General features: G+C 42.3%; 1 protein-coding gene across 4 annotated transcripts in view; it reads right to left on the reverse strand.

The window, feature by feature from the left end:
- The window catches only part of VPS13D (vacuolar protein sorting 13 homolog D), a 324,514-nt gene that overhangs the window by 45,518 nt on the left and 264,798 nt on the right, over window positions 1-14,198 (reverse strand). The window lies entirely within an intron of this gene.

The following is a 14,198-nucleotide window of genomic DNA, read 5'->3' on the forward strand; positions in this document are numbered from 1 at the left end:
ATGTCATTAGCTCCAATGTACTATATATTAAGATTTGAACTCTACATAATCCAGTCATGAAAAAATGTTAGGTATACCGCCAAGTTAATTAGTCAACAAATTTATAATATAAAACTGAAATTGGAGTCCATCAGAGAAAGACAGAGAAGCTGTATCTCTATCCGTGCATAGTGGACAACTACTGCAGTTAACAAAGCTGGCCTAGATTACATTTGGGAAATTTTAGGGATTTCAATGATCCCAAGAAGTCTGATGTCATGCCACTCTTGCCCCCATCAACTCAGCATCAAAATTCTTTCAGTGATGTTATACTGTGAAACGTGGAACATTAAAATCTAATAATCAAAATTTCAGGTGACACAGAGTAATGAAAGACATATGATGACTATAAACAGGCTATACAACATATTAACAACAATGACTTGTGAGAAAAGGAGTCAAACTCAAAGAGGCCACATAGGAATCCCTGCAGGTCACATATTGATTTAGTTGTAGAGCACAATATTTTCTATTTTTCTTTTCGTTAAATATCCCCAATTACATTTTCAGGTTGCACTCAGGAGTATTGGGGACTAACTTACCTGACACGTTAGTTGTAAAAGACATTATCATGGATGCATATAAGGGAAATAGGACATAGACTAGTCTGAGAGCAAGGAGTTCTAATAGCCTCAGTGCTGCACTGGTCAGATATTAAAAGAAAGAGATGGAGCCAAGATGGCGGAGTAAAAGCAGAAACCTGCCCAACCTCTCCCCCAAACTGCTCCAAATTCCTTTAAATAATGACTCTAAACAAACTTTCGAGCATCAGAATGCCAAAAAGACAAAGCAGAGCATTATCCATCAGGAGACAACTTAGAAGCTCGGCAACAAAGGTGGGAGTCCATCACGCAGCCCCGAGGAAGACCTTGCCAGGGCAATCCCAGCCCCTGCCCGGCCGGACCTCTGAATTGGCAGCCCAGAGACACCAAAGAGGACCTGGAAGGTCAGCAGAAAAGGTCTGTGACACTGGGAGAGAGGCCCAGGGCAGCCCATTGTCAGCAAAGCCGGACCTCTGAATTAAGCTGGACCTTTTGGTCTGGGGACACCAGGGAAGTCTCAGAAGGTCAGTGGAGGGAGACCTTCTGTGGCATCGGGGGGCGTGCAATGGGAACCAGCAGAGCCCCGGCTCCATGCCCAGCATCAGCAAAGCAAAGGACTCTCTACATTTAGCAGAGCAGATCTTACAGCTACAGTGGGCAAGGACACACCTGACAGCTCCAGGGCAGAAAGGAGCACTGGTGGTCCCTAAAAGGAGCTCTGAAAGCTGCTGCACAAAACCCCTGAAGCTTGGTACAGGGTACCTTCCTGCCTGAAAACAGCGCCCTACTTTAATAAAAGGTTAAAAGCTGGATAATAGGCTAGGAAAACAAGCAGACAACAGAAAAGTTTCTGACCATAGAAAGTTACTATGGTGACAAGGAAGATCAAAACACACTCAGAAGATGATAAAGTCAAAGCTTCTACATCCAAAGCCTCCAATAAATTAAGAATTAGGCTCAGGCCATGGAAAAACTCAAAAGGAATTTTGAAAATTAAATAAAAGAAATAGAGGAAAAAATAGGAAAAAAATTGAGAGTGAAACAAGAGGAGATACAAAAAGCTAATGAGGAGAATGCCTTAAAAAGCAAAACTGATGAATTAGGAAAGGAGGTACAAAAGCTTACTGAAGAAAATAATTCCTTAAAAAATAGAATTGAGCAAATAGATGCTAATAACTTTATGAGAAATCAAGATACAATAAAGCAAAACAAAAAAATGTAAAATATTTCATTGGAAAACAACTGAACTGGAAAATAGATTCAGGAGAGATAATTTAAAAAAATTATTAGTCTAACAAAGTCATGATCAAAACAAAGAGCCTGGACATCTTCTTTCAAGAAATTATCAAGGAAAACTGTCCTGATATTCTAGAATCAGAGAGTAAAAAAGAAAGTGAAAGAATCCACCATTTACATCCTGAAGGAGAGCCCCAAATGAAAATTTCCAGGAATTTTATAGCCAAATTCTGGAACTCTCAGTTCAAGGAGAAAATACTGCAAGCATCCAAAAAGAAACAATTCTACTGTCAGGATAACCCAAGATTTAGCCGCTTCTACATTAAAGGACTGGAGGACTTGGAATATAATATTCAGGAGAGCAATGGAGCTGGGATTACAACTAACAATCACCTACCCAGCAAAACTAAGTTTAATCCTTTCAGAGGAAAAGGTGGTCATTCAATAAAATAGAGGATTTTCAAGCATTTGTGATGAAAAGATAAGAGCTGAATGGAAAATCTGAGAGAAGCATAAGGAGGTAAACCAAAAAATTATATAAGGGACTTAAGATTTTATATGTTTATGTTCCTACATGGGAGGATACTTGTAACTCATCAGAACTTTCTTATTATGTTGGTGAGAAGGATTATATATAGACAGAGGGTACTGCTCTGAGTTGAATACGAAGGGATAATATGGTATTTTTTTTTAAATGATGAAATTAAAAGGTGAGAGAAAGGGAAAGAGAGAAGGTAGAATGGTACAAATTATCTGTCATTTAAAAAAGGCAAGAAAAGGCAAGAAAAATGGAGGAAAAGGGGGGGAGAGGAGAAAGGGTAAGTGAGTGAACCCTACTTCCATCAGAATTGGCTCAAAGAGAAAATAACATACATAATGAATAGGGGTATAGAAATCTATTTTACATTGCAGGAAAATAGGAGGGGAATGGGATATGGAAAAGGGGGAAGGCAAGACAGGGCTTATTGGGGGAGGGATTGGTAGGTAGCAAAAAACATTTAAATAGGGACAGGGTGAAAAGAGAGAGAGAATAGATGAGGAAAATAGTTAGCATTAGAAATTGTTAAAATAATTTTTGAAGCAAGTTTCTCTGATAAGGCCTCATTTTTCAGACATAGAGGGAATTAAGTCAAATTTATTAAAAAATAATAAGAGTCATGCCCCAATTAATAAGTAATTAAAAGGGGGGGGGAAGGAAAATTACCTATATGTACAAAATTGGAAATCAAGGGGATGGCCATCAATCAGGGAGTGATTCGATAAACTGTGGTATGTGGGTGATGGGATATTATTGTTCTATGCGAAATGATGAGCAGGATGCTCTCAGGAAAAAAAAAAAAAAGAACCTGGAAAGTTCTCCATAAATTCAAACAAAGTGTATACAAAGTAATAACAATGCTTTGGGATGACTATTCTTAGTAGTTCAACCATCCACAACTACTATGAAGGACTTATAATGAAGGAAGGAAGGATCTCTCTCTCTCTCTGTCTCTGTCTCTCTCTCTCTCTCTTAACTGTGGGTGAGGATAATGGAGAAATTGTAAAAACAAATGTAATTTTTTTGTTGTTGTTTTGGATGTTAATGGGGAAAAATATTTTTAAAAATTTAAAATGGTAAAAAAAAAAACAACCTTTCTCTTTATGGAACTTATGATCAGTTAATATGTAATGGGCAATCTATTACGTATATAAGTCAAAAGTTGTGGTTCCTAATTTCATTAAAGTCAAAAATTATGTGGCAAGTACTAGGTGCAAGGCATCGTATTAGGTAGGCAGTAGGTTTATGGCATGGATGAATATGATACAAACTATGTTCTCAAAGAACTTATAATCTAATAGGACAAAGGGAAGTGCATGACTATGATTCAAGGAGAATCGAATGAAAGTTGAGGAAGTAAAGAACACTTTCATTTAGTTGGGTTCAGGAGTAGTTGAGTAATGAAAGTAGAGATAAGTTTCAATAGACAGAGGAAGGGCTCCCAATTTAAGTATGAACAAATATAAGGAGGTACAATGAGAATAGCTCAATTTGACTGAAACACAGAATATGTGGATAATATTGCTGGACCAGTAGGTTGAAACCAGAATGAAAATAGCCTTGAGTACCAGGATTGGGGGTCCATAGGAAACAGTTGTAGGGATAGTGCAGATATATAAGACATTCTATTTTGTATTATGACCAGGCAGTTGATATGGCTAGAAACAAAGCAAATGATCAATTCCAGTTCCATTTGGTTATTTTGAAGAAAGAAACACACTTGGCTGTTAATAATTTAGCTGACTCTGAAATTTAGCAATGAAGAGGGAAGAGCGTAAAAAAATTAAGATATCTTTTGACTTTTAGATATTTCAAAACTAAACCAGGACACTAGCTATAGATAAGAGAAAAACTTAAAAGCAATTATATAAACCATATAGATTAATGCTCAAAATATGCGCAACCATAAGGTACGAGTCCAACCAGAACTGAAAGCGGGGTTTAGGACAAATAACTGGAGGTTTAGTATGGTAGGGTAGATTGTTATTGAATGTCATGTCCAACTGTATATAGCAGAAGACCATCAAAATATTCTGCAAACTTGAGCACCATTTTCCAAAAGATTACTGGCCCAATCATTCTTGCCAATCTCCCCTTACACACACACACACATACACACACACACACACACACACACACTCTCTCTCTCTCTCTCTCTCTCTGTCTCTGTCTCTGTCTCTGTCTCTCTCTCTCTCTCTCTCTCTCTCTGTCTCTGTCTCTCTGTCTCTGTCTCTGTGTCTCTGTCTCTGTCTCTGTCTCTCTCTCTCTCTCTCTCTCTCTCTCTCTCTCTCTCTCTCTCTCTCTCTCTCTCTCTCTCTCTCTCTCACAATCCTGATAGTCAAAAGATCACAGTCACCTTAGTATTAGCTATATAGTAAATGGATGGCTCAGGACAGAGTATTGAAAATAAGGATATAAGAGGTTCACAGTTCACAAGATTCTACTTAGACTGAAGAAAGAAGGATATATATATGTGTGGACTGGACCAGGGGTGTTTCTCAGTGGGCAAGAGGTTAATGTAGGTCCAAGTGAGAAAGGGAAAAACTCAAAAGCTAACTAACTCTTGGCTCTGCCTCGAATTCTCTTCATACTCCACACTGCCAGAGAACATCTGGACCTGGTTTGAAGGCTTTACAGCTGCAGAACCACCAGAGGGAAGGGTCTGTTAGTGTTTTGTTGAAAATTCCTTTCGAGGGGTTTACAAATTGTCTTTTCTCATTCTTGCTAGGATAAAGCACAATGTAAGAGACAAGTGAGTTCAGAGACCAAGTAGGTTTACTTTGAGACACTCTGCTTTTTCCACTTTGAGGTGGTGAGATAAAAAGAGATGAGGGGGAAAAAGCATTTGAGGTCATTTCAGGTATATTTTATACCATCATAAAAACTGGATGTGCCCCTTTTCCCCTTCCACAATATCCAACTCTCCAATTTAATGTGTTTTCCTTTGTGGGAAATGAAACAGTAAGGCTGTTTCTATGTGGATTACTGGATCAATTTTTAACTATGCAGGACAGTTAAGAGTTTAAAACCAGAACCCTCAGCACCAATGGATCATAAAAGAATTTGGGTGAGTAGTAAGAAAGGGAGCCAAGTAAAGCCAGGTCTAATCGGGACAGCTGCTATTAATGCCCCCCCACCCCCATCATGGTGTTTTCTAAAGTATTGCTAACTCTATATTATAAAGCTTCTTTGTCATGGGTCCATACACATTTAAGATATTATTATGGTTCTATGGAAATGAAGATGCAGAAGAAGGGTTTATCCAGTACTGAGGCAATAGCAATTCCTTCAATTGCTCCATACCTCCAATTTTCTTTATTTTAACATGAACAAAACATGAGCAAACAAGCATTTCCTTCAGTTGATTTTTTAAAAATTAATTCCCTTGAAATTCTTGACCTTCTGTTTTTCCATATGAACTTTGTTATTTTTTTCTAGACCATTAAAAAAGTTTTTTGGGAGTCTGATTGGTATAGCGCTAAATAAATAGATTAGTTTAGGTAGAAATGTCATTTTTATTATATTTGCTCATCTATCCAAGAGCATTTAATATTTTTCCAATTAGTTAGATCAGACTTAATTTGTGTGGAAAGTTTTTTAAACAAGCATTTCCATATGCAAAAAAGGACACAGGACTACATATGAAATATTGAAACTATTAAATGAAGATTTTCTTTTTTAAAAATATAGATCAAATTGCATATAGTAGTACAAATACTGGTCTGCTTGCTTGTTCCTTTTTGAAGTGAATGGGATTGGAAGCTACCATTGAGACATAAGAGAGAGGAAAGAAATTGTACATATCATCAATTGTAGAAAATCTTCTCTAGAATAGTCGTAAAAGGGAGGAAAGAAATGAGATGAGAGCTGATGGGGTTCGATGGATCAAGGGAAGGACTGATGAAAATGGGAAAGACACGAGTATGTTTATAGGCAGTAGGGAAGAAGCCAAAAGACATGGAGAGATTGAAGGTAGATGGCAAAAACATAGGCACTTCATGTGAGATGGGAGTGAGGGAGAAGACAGTAGAAGGAGGTAACTGAGTGATGTGAGATGAGGAGAGAAGGGAGGAGTCTCTTAGCAAATAGTAAGTTTTTAAAAGTGAAGTATAAAGTCAAGTTCTTAGTTGAAAGGATGGGGAAAGGAGGAGCCATGGAAGGTTTAAGGGAGGCTGAAAAGGTTTGGAGAAACCATTGTAAGTGGGATACAGAATCAAGAATGGCCTTGTTGCAGAGAGGGATCAGTTAAGATTATGTAAAATAAATTTAAAGTTTATCCAGTCAGTGTGGTTTCATGATTTTCTCAAGCTTCAAAGAGCAACATACGAGTAGGAGTGAAGACAGAGAAAAGTGGGTGTAAACTAAAATTGAGGCTTGACAGGGTAAGATTTCTGATAGGTTAAGGGGCCAAGGGACTTTAGGGAAGACATGATAGAATTGAACTAGTTCACCAAAGGGTCAAGATGGGGAAGGGAGAAGAGTTAGTGAGTGCTGGAGTAATGACCAGGAAAAGAACTGAGGGGCTAAGGGATGGGAGTTCTTGGTGAGGGCAAAGATTAGGATTTGATGTTACAGGGCAGGAGAGGTGGAATAAAAACAGACTATGATCCTATCAGGGGTTTTGGAGCTTATAAATATGGAGGCAGTGCATTTTGGGTGAAGGGAAGATCAAGGATAGGACCATCTCTTTGTATAGCTAAAGCAGGGTGGGGTGGGGGTGGAGGGGGAAGGAGGCCTTAGGAAACAAACAGGGGACTAGAGTGCTTCAGGGAATATGTGAGCCAGGTCCTCACTACTGAGAAAAGAACGGGAGCATCCTTAGGATCAATAGCTCCTGGACTATGGTTACGGAGTAGTGCTGATGGAGGGAGAACTTGCAAGTAGCAATAAGTAGTCACTTTTCCACTTGGACCAGAGTGGCAGGAATGAGTGAAAGTACAACCAGTGCTGGAAAGGGTAGCCAGGGAGTCTGTGTCAGCAGGAGAGAGTCAGGTTTCAAAGAAGACAGAAGGAGTAGGAAAGGAAAAGATTTAAGAGAAAACAAATTTTGTTTCTTATGAAGCAAGCATTCCAGAGAGCACAGTAGAAGGGGTAGAAGCTGTAGAGTAGGGCACCCGATGGGAAGGTTGAGAAGGATTGTAATAAGGGAGTAGGTTTGAATAAAAGGGTGGGGGGGGGGGGGCAGTTTAAAATCCCTGGGATAGGGAGGGCATGGCTGGGTGGGAGTTTGTTAATCACTGTGGAATGAGTTCAAAAAGGTACCAACATTCCTAGGGGGTTTGGCCTCTGGGTGGAGTCCTGTCAGGGTATTAGGCAGCTCAGAGGAGTGGACCTGTGGAATGGTTTCTAACTATTCAGGCAGGCAGAAATAGGCCAGGTCAGGAAATAGTGGTGACAAAAGACAGGAGCACATGGGAGAGATGTTGTGTAGGTAAAATTTTTATGGGATTTCTAGTCTGTGAAGTCCAATAAGCAGTTGGAGAATTGAGACTGGCGGTCAAGAGAAAATAAGGTTGCATAAAATTTGACTCATCAGCAAAAGAGGTAATATTTTTGTACATACTTTTTTTCCCCACTCTGTCACAAATACCTAACTTACAGCCATAACAATAGGTATGCAAAAGTCAAGCAACTTTTGGGGGGTAGTTCCAAACTGCTTTCTAGAACTGTTGGACCAATTCACAGATTCACAAACAATGAATTAGTCTGTCTATTCTTTCACAATCCCTCCAACAACCGTCATTTTCCTTTTATATCATCACTGCCAATATGCACTGAGGTAGAAATTGATTCTGTAATTATTGTGTCATATACTGATTATAACCTCACATTATTAGTGATTTGGAACTTCTTTTTTTAATATAGTCATTGATAGTTTGCATTCCCAAGAAATGCTTGTTTATCTCATGTAGGAGAATGAGTCTTGTTCAAAGACATTTATGTTAATTCTTTATAAGACTGGCTACCAGTCCTTTCTTTTGAGAAATTTGTTGAAACGATTTTCCTCCCTTAGTTTTGCTGTTTGCCTTCTAATTCTAACTGCACTGATTTTGTCAATGTTATTTAATCAAAACTTTCTAAACTATATTTCATGATCTCTCTTTTCTCTTATACTTTAATGAAGTTTGAATAAATAAAATATATAATAAATATAAATATATAATGTGACAGACAGCAGGATGGGTGTCACTCTAAGCGGATTTGATACAGAAGTTCTATTTAGTACTGGAAAACAGCCATGTCACTTTGCAAAGCCTGAGGTCCTTGGGTATAGAGAGAAGACAAGCCTGAATTGACAAATACAAGAAAATCAAACTTAATCTTATGTAAAAAAAATCTCTTTCTTTGCAATCATTGGGTCTCAAAAGCTAAGGTAACAGATGTGTGACCAAGAAATGCCACATGCACAAGCATTTTTCCCTCCTTAAAAAAAAAATCTTGTTCCTATTTAGGCTCAAGAACCATGCTTCCTTCAGCATATTATATAAAATACTAGGAATTCTTCAGTGTTCTCTGTATTACCATTAAGATTTCTACAGATGGGAATTTTTATAAAGATCATCTGATCCCCTTGTGGTATTTTAAAATCATGCTTACACCAAATGTATCTAATTCAAAAAAAAGTAGCAGAATTAACTCTTCAATTTAATATAAACCACCAACTGACATGCCTTTTTTTTTTTTTTTTTTTTTTTTGTCTTAAAAAGACCACAGTATGAGATAATGCCATGGCTCCTAAGGAGTTCGTTAAAACACCAAATAGTCTTGATTCAGTATCCCATTTTAGTCCACAAGGATGCTGAACTCTGAACTTCGATATCGGATCTGATAACAGTAAGAGCCAGCTATATGGCATTTGATAGTTCCACAGCCTCTCTTCTTGACTCCATGCCTGGAGCTCCATCCACGGTAGCGGACTCCTTGGATATTTCCACTCTCGGGACTCCAACTAGAAGATCTAAAGCCAAGTTACCCTTCCAGGGTAGGGGCTTAAGAAGTAGTTTTAAGAGCTCTTCCCTTCTAGAACATATAGAAAACATAATTATCGAAGCCCAGGAGCTCATCAGGTCTGTTCCTCTGCCTCTAAGAAACTTCCTCCAGACCTCAAAGCACCTCAAATGGGTGCTTATGGAAGCCCGCCCGGCCCCTAGGTGTTCGGCGCCCCCAGCACTGCGTGCTGGGCCACGGGGCCCAGGTCACGGTCAGGGTGGCCGGGACTGGATGGCGCTGCCAGAACCTAGCTCCAAGGTGAACCACTCCAGGTGGAGGCGGGGCCGGCTGGGGCAAGGAGGCCTTTCAGCCCAATGGGAGGCTGCAGCGGCCGAGAAGGGGATTGGTTCCCGGGCGGGGAGGGCAGCCCAGTTCCCAGAAGAATGAGAACCAGAGTTCATTCTGCCCCGGCCTTGGCAACAGCCGGCAGATACCAGGCCACAGAGGAGCCGGGCCAATTCTTTTGGCTCCTTACTCCTGCTGTTGTCTGGGCCACAATACTGCTTCAAGTATGTGCTGAATGGAGTTACCGGACAAATCGGCCCTTCCAGATAGATCGTATTTCTGCGGGGTCACGCGCCGAGAGCCGCCCAAACACACCAGTGAAGGAAGCTCAGAATGCCTAGGGGGACGAACTTAATGGGAGGTGGGGTGGGGAGGGGCTGGAGAGCTAAATGAAAGAAGTTTCCAGTGGGGACTGACTGAGGGAATACCAAGTAATTCATATAATCTGGGTAAAGCTTATTTAGGTTAAAGATGTCGGGTTCCTGTCACCCACCTCGCCCATCACAGCTTCCTTCCGGAGTCCCCCTCTATAACTAGAATGAAAAAGGAAAAGAGCCCGGAGTCTCGGGAGGCGGCAGGCTTTGTGGTAAAGGATGCTTCAAAGTCTGCCCGCCGCCGGTCCTCAGACTCTGCACTCTCCCAGCCTTTGTCTGGCCTGGAGCTGTGCAGGGGATCATCACACGGGCCCTCTGCAGAGAGCTGCGGGCAGGCCGGAGGAGACCGGGCCCAAACCTGGCCGCTGCCCCTGCCCCTGCCCAGCCCTGGAGACGTCTGGGGGCGCCCGAGCGCTGTTTCATCCACATCCGCCTAAGTCTTTGGGGGAATTTTCTGGATGCCAATGAACAAGACCAACCAGATGACACACATGCATCAGTGAATGGGGGGGTTGGGGTTCAAAGGGACGCCCCTGGCTGTCAGACAGGTCCAAGGCTCCTCTCCTTGGGATGCCCTCCCCTCCCCCGTTTTGGAGCTGGCCTCCACCTGCTCTAGAGTAACTGGGGGGCCGGAAGTGAGGAAAGGGGAGCCTGGAGGAAGAGGAGAAGGCCCCTCGAAGGGTGGCTGCAACTGTGAGAGGACGGCCGGGTTCTCTGCCGCCCCTCCGAGCGCTCCAGGGTACGTTTCCGTGGTGTCGGCCCCACTTCCGGCAGCAACATTCCACCACAGGGAGACTGAACGGGCCGGGGCGGCCCAGAGCCTGCAGCCACCTCCCCCTGAGACCCCCCAGCCCGGGGCTCTGTGTGGAGAGCGAGCCCAGGGCCCCGGCTCCAGCCTCCGCCTCTGGGCCTGAGTGGCAGCTGGGGCCATTGCACGCAGCGTGAGAGGGTTAAACAGGACAGCCTCCACTCTTTATAAACTTTTGCCCTCTGGATATGTACTCATTGGCGGCAGTACAAGACTCGAGCTGTATTACACGCCTTAACGATATGGTTCAACTGTCGGTCAGGCTTGGGGCCTGGCAACGGGCCAGACCGCAATCAATGGGACACAAAACCTCCCCCTTTCTGATCATCACGAAGGCTCATATTATCTCCTTTTCGTCGTGCTGGTTAAATTTATGGAGCAGAACCCTGAAGCCGCATTCCTCGGCCTGGGCCGGCCCACGCGGGCCTCCCTTTGTTTGGGGCTGTAAGCGAGCCCCGCTTCGGAGGATTGCAGGGTTGTTAGTTCAGGCACTGACTGTTTGCTCATGACTGAAATAAAGAGTTCAGTGGAAGGGCAAAAGGACAGCCCGAGTGTAAAAGCCTATCCCAGCAGGCCCCGGGCTCCTCCAGAGGTCTGTCCGGAGCCGTCCTTGAGGCAGGAGCTCCCGGGAGTGGCCATCTGTAAAGCCCACTTGGCAGAGACAGGCAGGCTCCAGCCCGGCGCTCGCCCCCGGAGTCGCAGGCCCAGGGCCTGCCGGACCTTCCCCACCCCGGGCGGGGACGGGCTCTCCTGGGCCAGGCCGTCCTCCACTGCTCACCAGACACCTGAGATGGAAACATCAAGCAGGCAAACGCTGCCACTTAGTGAAGAAAAGGCTCGCCCGCTGCCTGTGGGGGCCCCGGGGGTCCCTGCGAAAGCCGGCGGAGCTGCGTGGAGTGATACAGGGGTGGCTGGGCGTGGCGTATCTGGGGAGTTCTGGCCTGGCTTGGACAGAGGGGGACAGGCCTGGCCAATGTGGGAAAAAGCAGGCCTTTCACTGCCAGCCCCACTGAAATGGGGAGTCCTCTTTTTAGACGGCGGCAAGAGACTTCACGCATTTTAGTTGTCCCCAAATTCCCTGGGTCATTAACAGTGTCAAAGGGGTCAGATTCTGAGAACAGGATGAATTCGAGAAATCAAGAGAAACCGGATCACCCAAATCCATGCAAAGAGAGAGGAAGGAAATAGAAAACTAGATTAGACAAGAAATGCAGCTCAATCTTTATTAAATGCATTGACAATTTGTTCTCCTAATGTGTGAAATGAAGGGGTTAGACTAAGATAACACTACGGTCCATTCTGCTTTTGAAAAGCCTGTTATTTTATGGGAAGATTTATATAAAGTATTTCAAAGTAAAGGAAGTGGGACCAGGAAAATTAAAATAAATTATAATGATCAAAATTGACCCCAAAGAAGAGACATGAGATGGCAACTTCCCTCTACTTTTTGTGTGAAGTGGGGGACGATGGATGTGAAACAAGGCACACAACAGCAGACTTTTTTGATATATTGCTTAACTTTTGGCTGAACTTTTTGTTTTTCCTCTTTTTTAGTCTTTATTTTAGGGGAAGATTATCTGGGAGGGCAGAAGAGAAAGGATAAAACAAGAAATGCAGGTGAATTAGCAACAAAAATAAAAACTTTATAGTCCTATCAATCTATTTCTGTGAATTTAATCTTCTTAGCCATATTTCTAAAACAAAAGAAAAAAACAAAGAACATCCCATGAACCCACCATGCTAAGGGCCAAATGTTATTTTAAAAAACACCCTCTCCTACCCACCTCCCTCCACTCCACAGTATTTTTAGTCCATGGCAAAAAGTAAGAGTTGTCTAAATCTACTGAACCTTCCTTCTAAATTTCAATCCAATTGTCTGTTTCAAATCATGCTTCGTTTCATTTTAGAAGATGTATATATTTGACAAGCTGTACATATCCAAAGTAATCCATGGATTTTTGAATGGAAACTGTGAATACATTATTCCCAGTTCTTTACAGTCCTCTTTTGTTTATTATTCTGATGTTTATAGATGAGCTAATGCATTTTTCTTTCCAAGTCCTCCAACTTACCTTTTTTTTTTTTTTTTTGAAGAGGTGCAAGGGGAGGAACAGAAGAAAGAGACGGAATAAAGAAAATGGAAACATCTCTTTCTAGGCATTTGTATTTTTTCATTTGTGCACAATGGTAGGAAAAAGAATATGAAGAAATATTAAACGGAGTCAGTGAAACTAGGATTTCATGAAACAAGAATGTTCTCTCAAGGGAAAAGAAAAGGAGAAGGGAAGGAGAAGAAGAAGGGAAAGGAAGGAAAAAGGAAGGGAAGAGAAGGGAAGGAAAATCTGTATTATTGAGCTCTTAGGGTGGGGACTCAAGAAACTTAAAGGGAAATATATATTTGGGCCAAGTAGCCCCTAGTGTCTAATATGCAAACTCAAAGAGTTAGATTAAGTCCTAAACATATCAATAAGCCTTAAGTATCAAATGTTCTACAGATGGATAGTCGAGAAAGAATCTTACGTTAATAATCCTAGAGGCGATGGAATATTGCTATATTAAGGCTTTGAAAGCTACACATAGGCTGGAGAATGAGGTTATGTAATTGGTCTAGATAGGGTTTGAGAATCTGAGAACTGGGACCACCTCCCTGCCCCCCCCCCCAATTTTCCACTAGCTTTTGTTTTCTCTATTACACATTTTTAACATCCATATCCCAGTGACATAAAAACTCCAGTCACCAAACCACCACAAAATGAATAACAGGGCACTGGAGATCACTCAATAGGACCAGGGATACTAATAGCTTTAGAATAACATGCAAAAGCATCCCAGAAATGCGATTATTTGAATCATTGCTATGTTCCTCTCCCTGCTGGATTCTCTGTTTATGGATCTATTTCTCCAGAGCTCCATGAGCTATTTGGCACCTTCATTCATAACAGAGCTGTGGGCAGTGCTAACTAGCACTAATTTGATATGGGAAATGGGAACTAAAAGGAAACATGTTTTGGAATTTAGTTTTCACACTGTGCATATCCACTTTCCTGGGCAAAATATGCCCTGCCAAAGGTTTTAAATAGATTTCTTGGCTATCATGCAGCTGAAACACAGAATTTCGAGAATTTGAGCACCTCTGCTTTGATCCCGCGGATGTGAAACCCCCGGCTTCAGCTGATACCAGAGGCTTACTCAGGGCAAGTCCTGCTTGAAGCCACGAGTCTGAGATCGGTCTCCACTGTAATAAGCCACCCCTTTCCCACGGAAATCTATTGAAAAAGTGGCTGGACGGATCAAACACGTTGGGGCTTAAAAAGGAGCTAGCCCACCGCACAGGGGGACGGAGGCCTGGATCCAAACCTCGCTCGGCCACTCAGCTGTGTGACCCA

This window comes from Sminthopsis crassicaudata, chromosome 3 (assembly GCF_048593235.1).
Source record: "Sminthopsis crassicaudata isolate SCR6 chromosome 3, ASM4859323v1, whole genome shotgun sequence".
Taxonomy (NCBI): domain Eukaryota; kingdom Metazoa; phylum Chordata; class Mammalia; order Dasyuromorphia; family Dasyuridae; genus Sminthopsis; species Sminthopsis crassicaudata.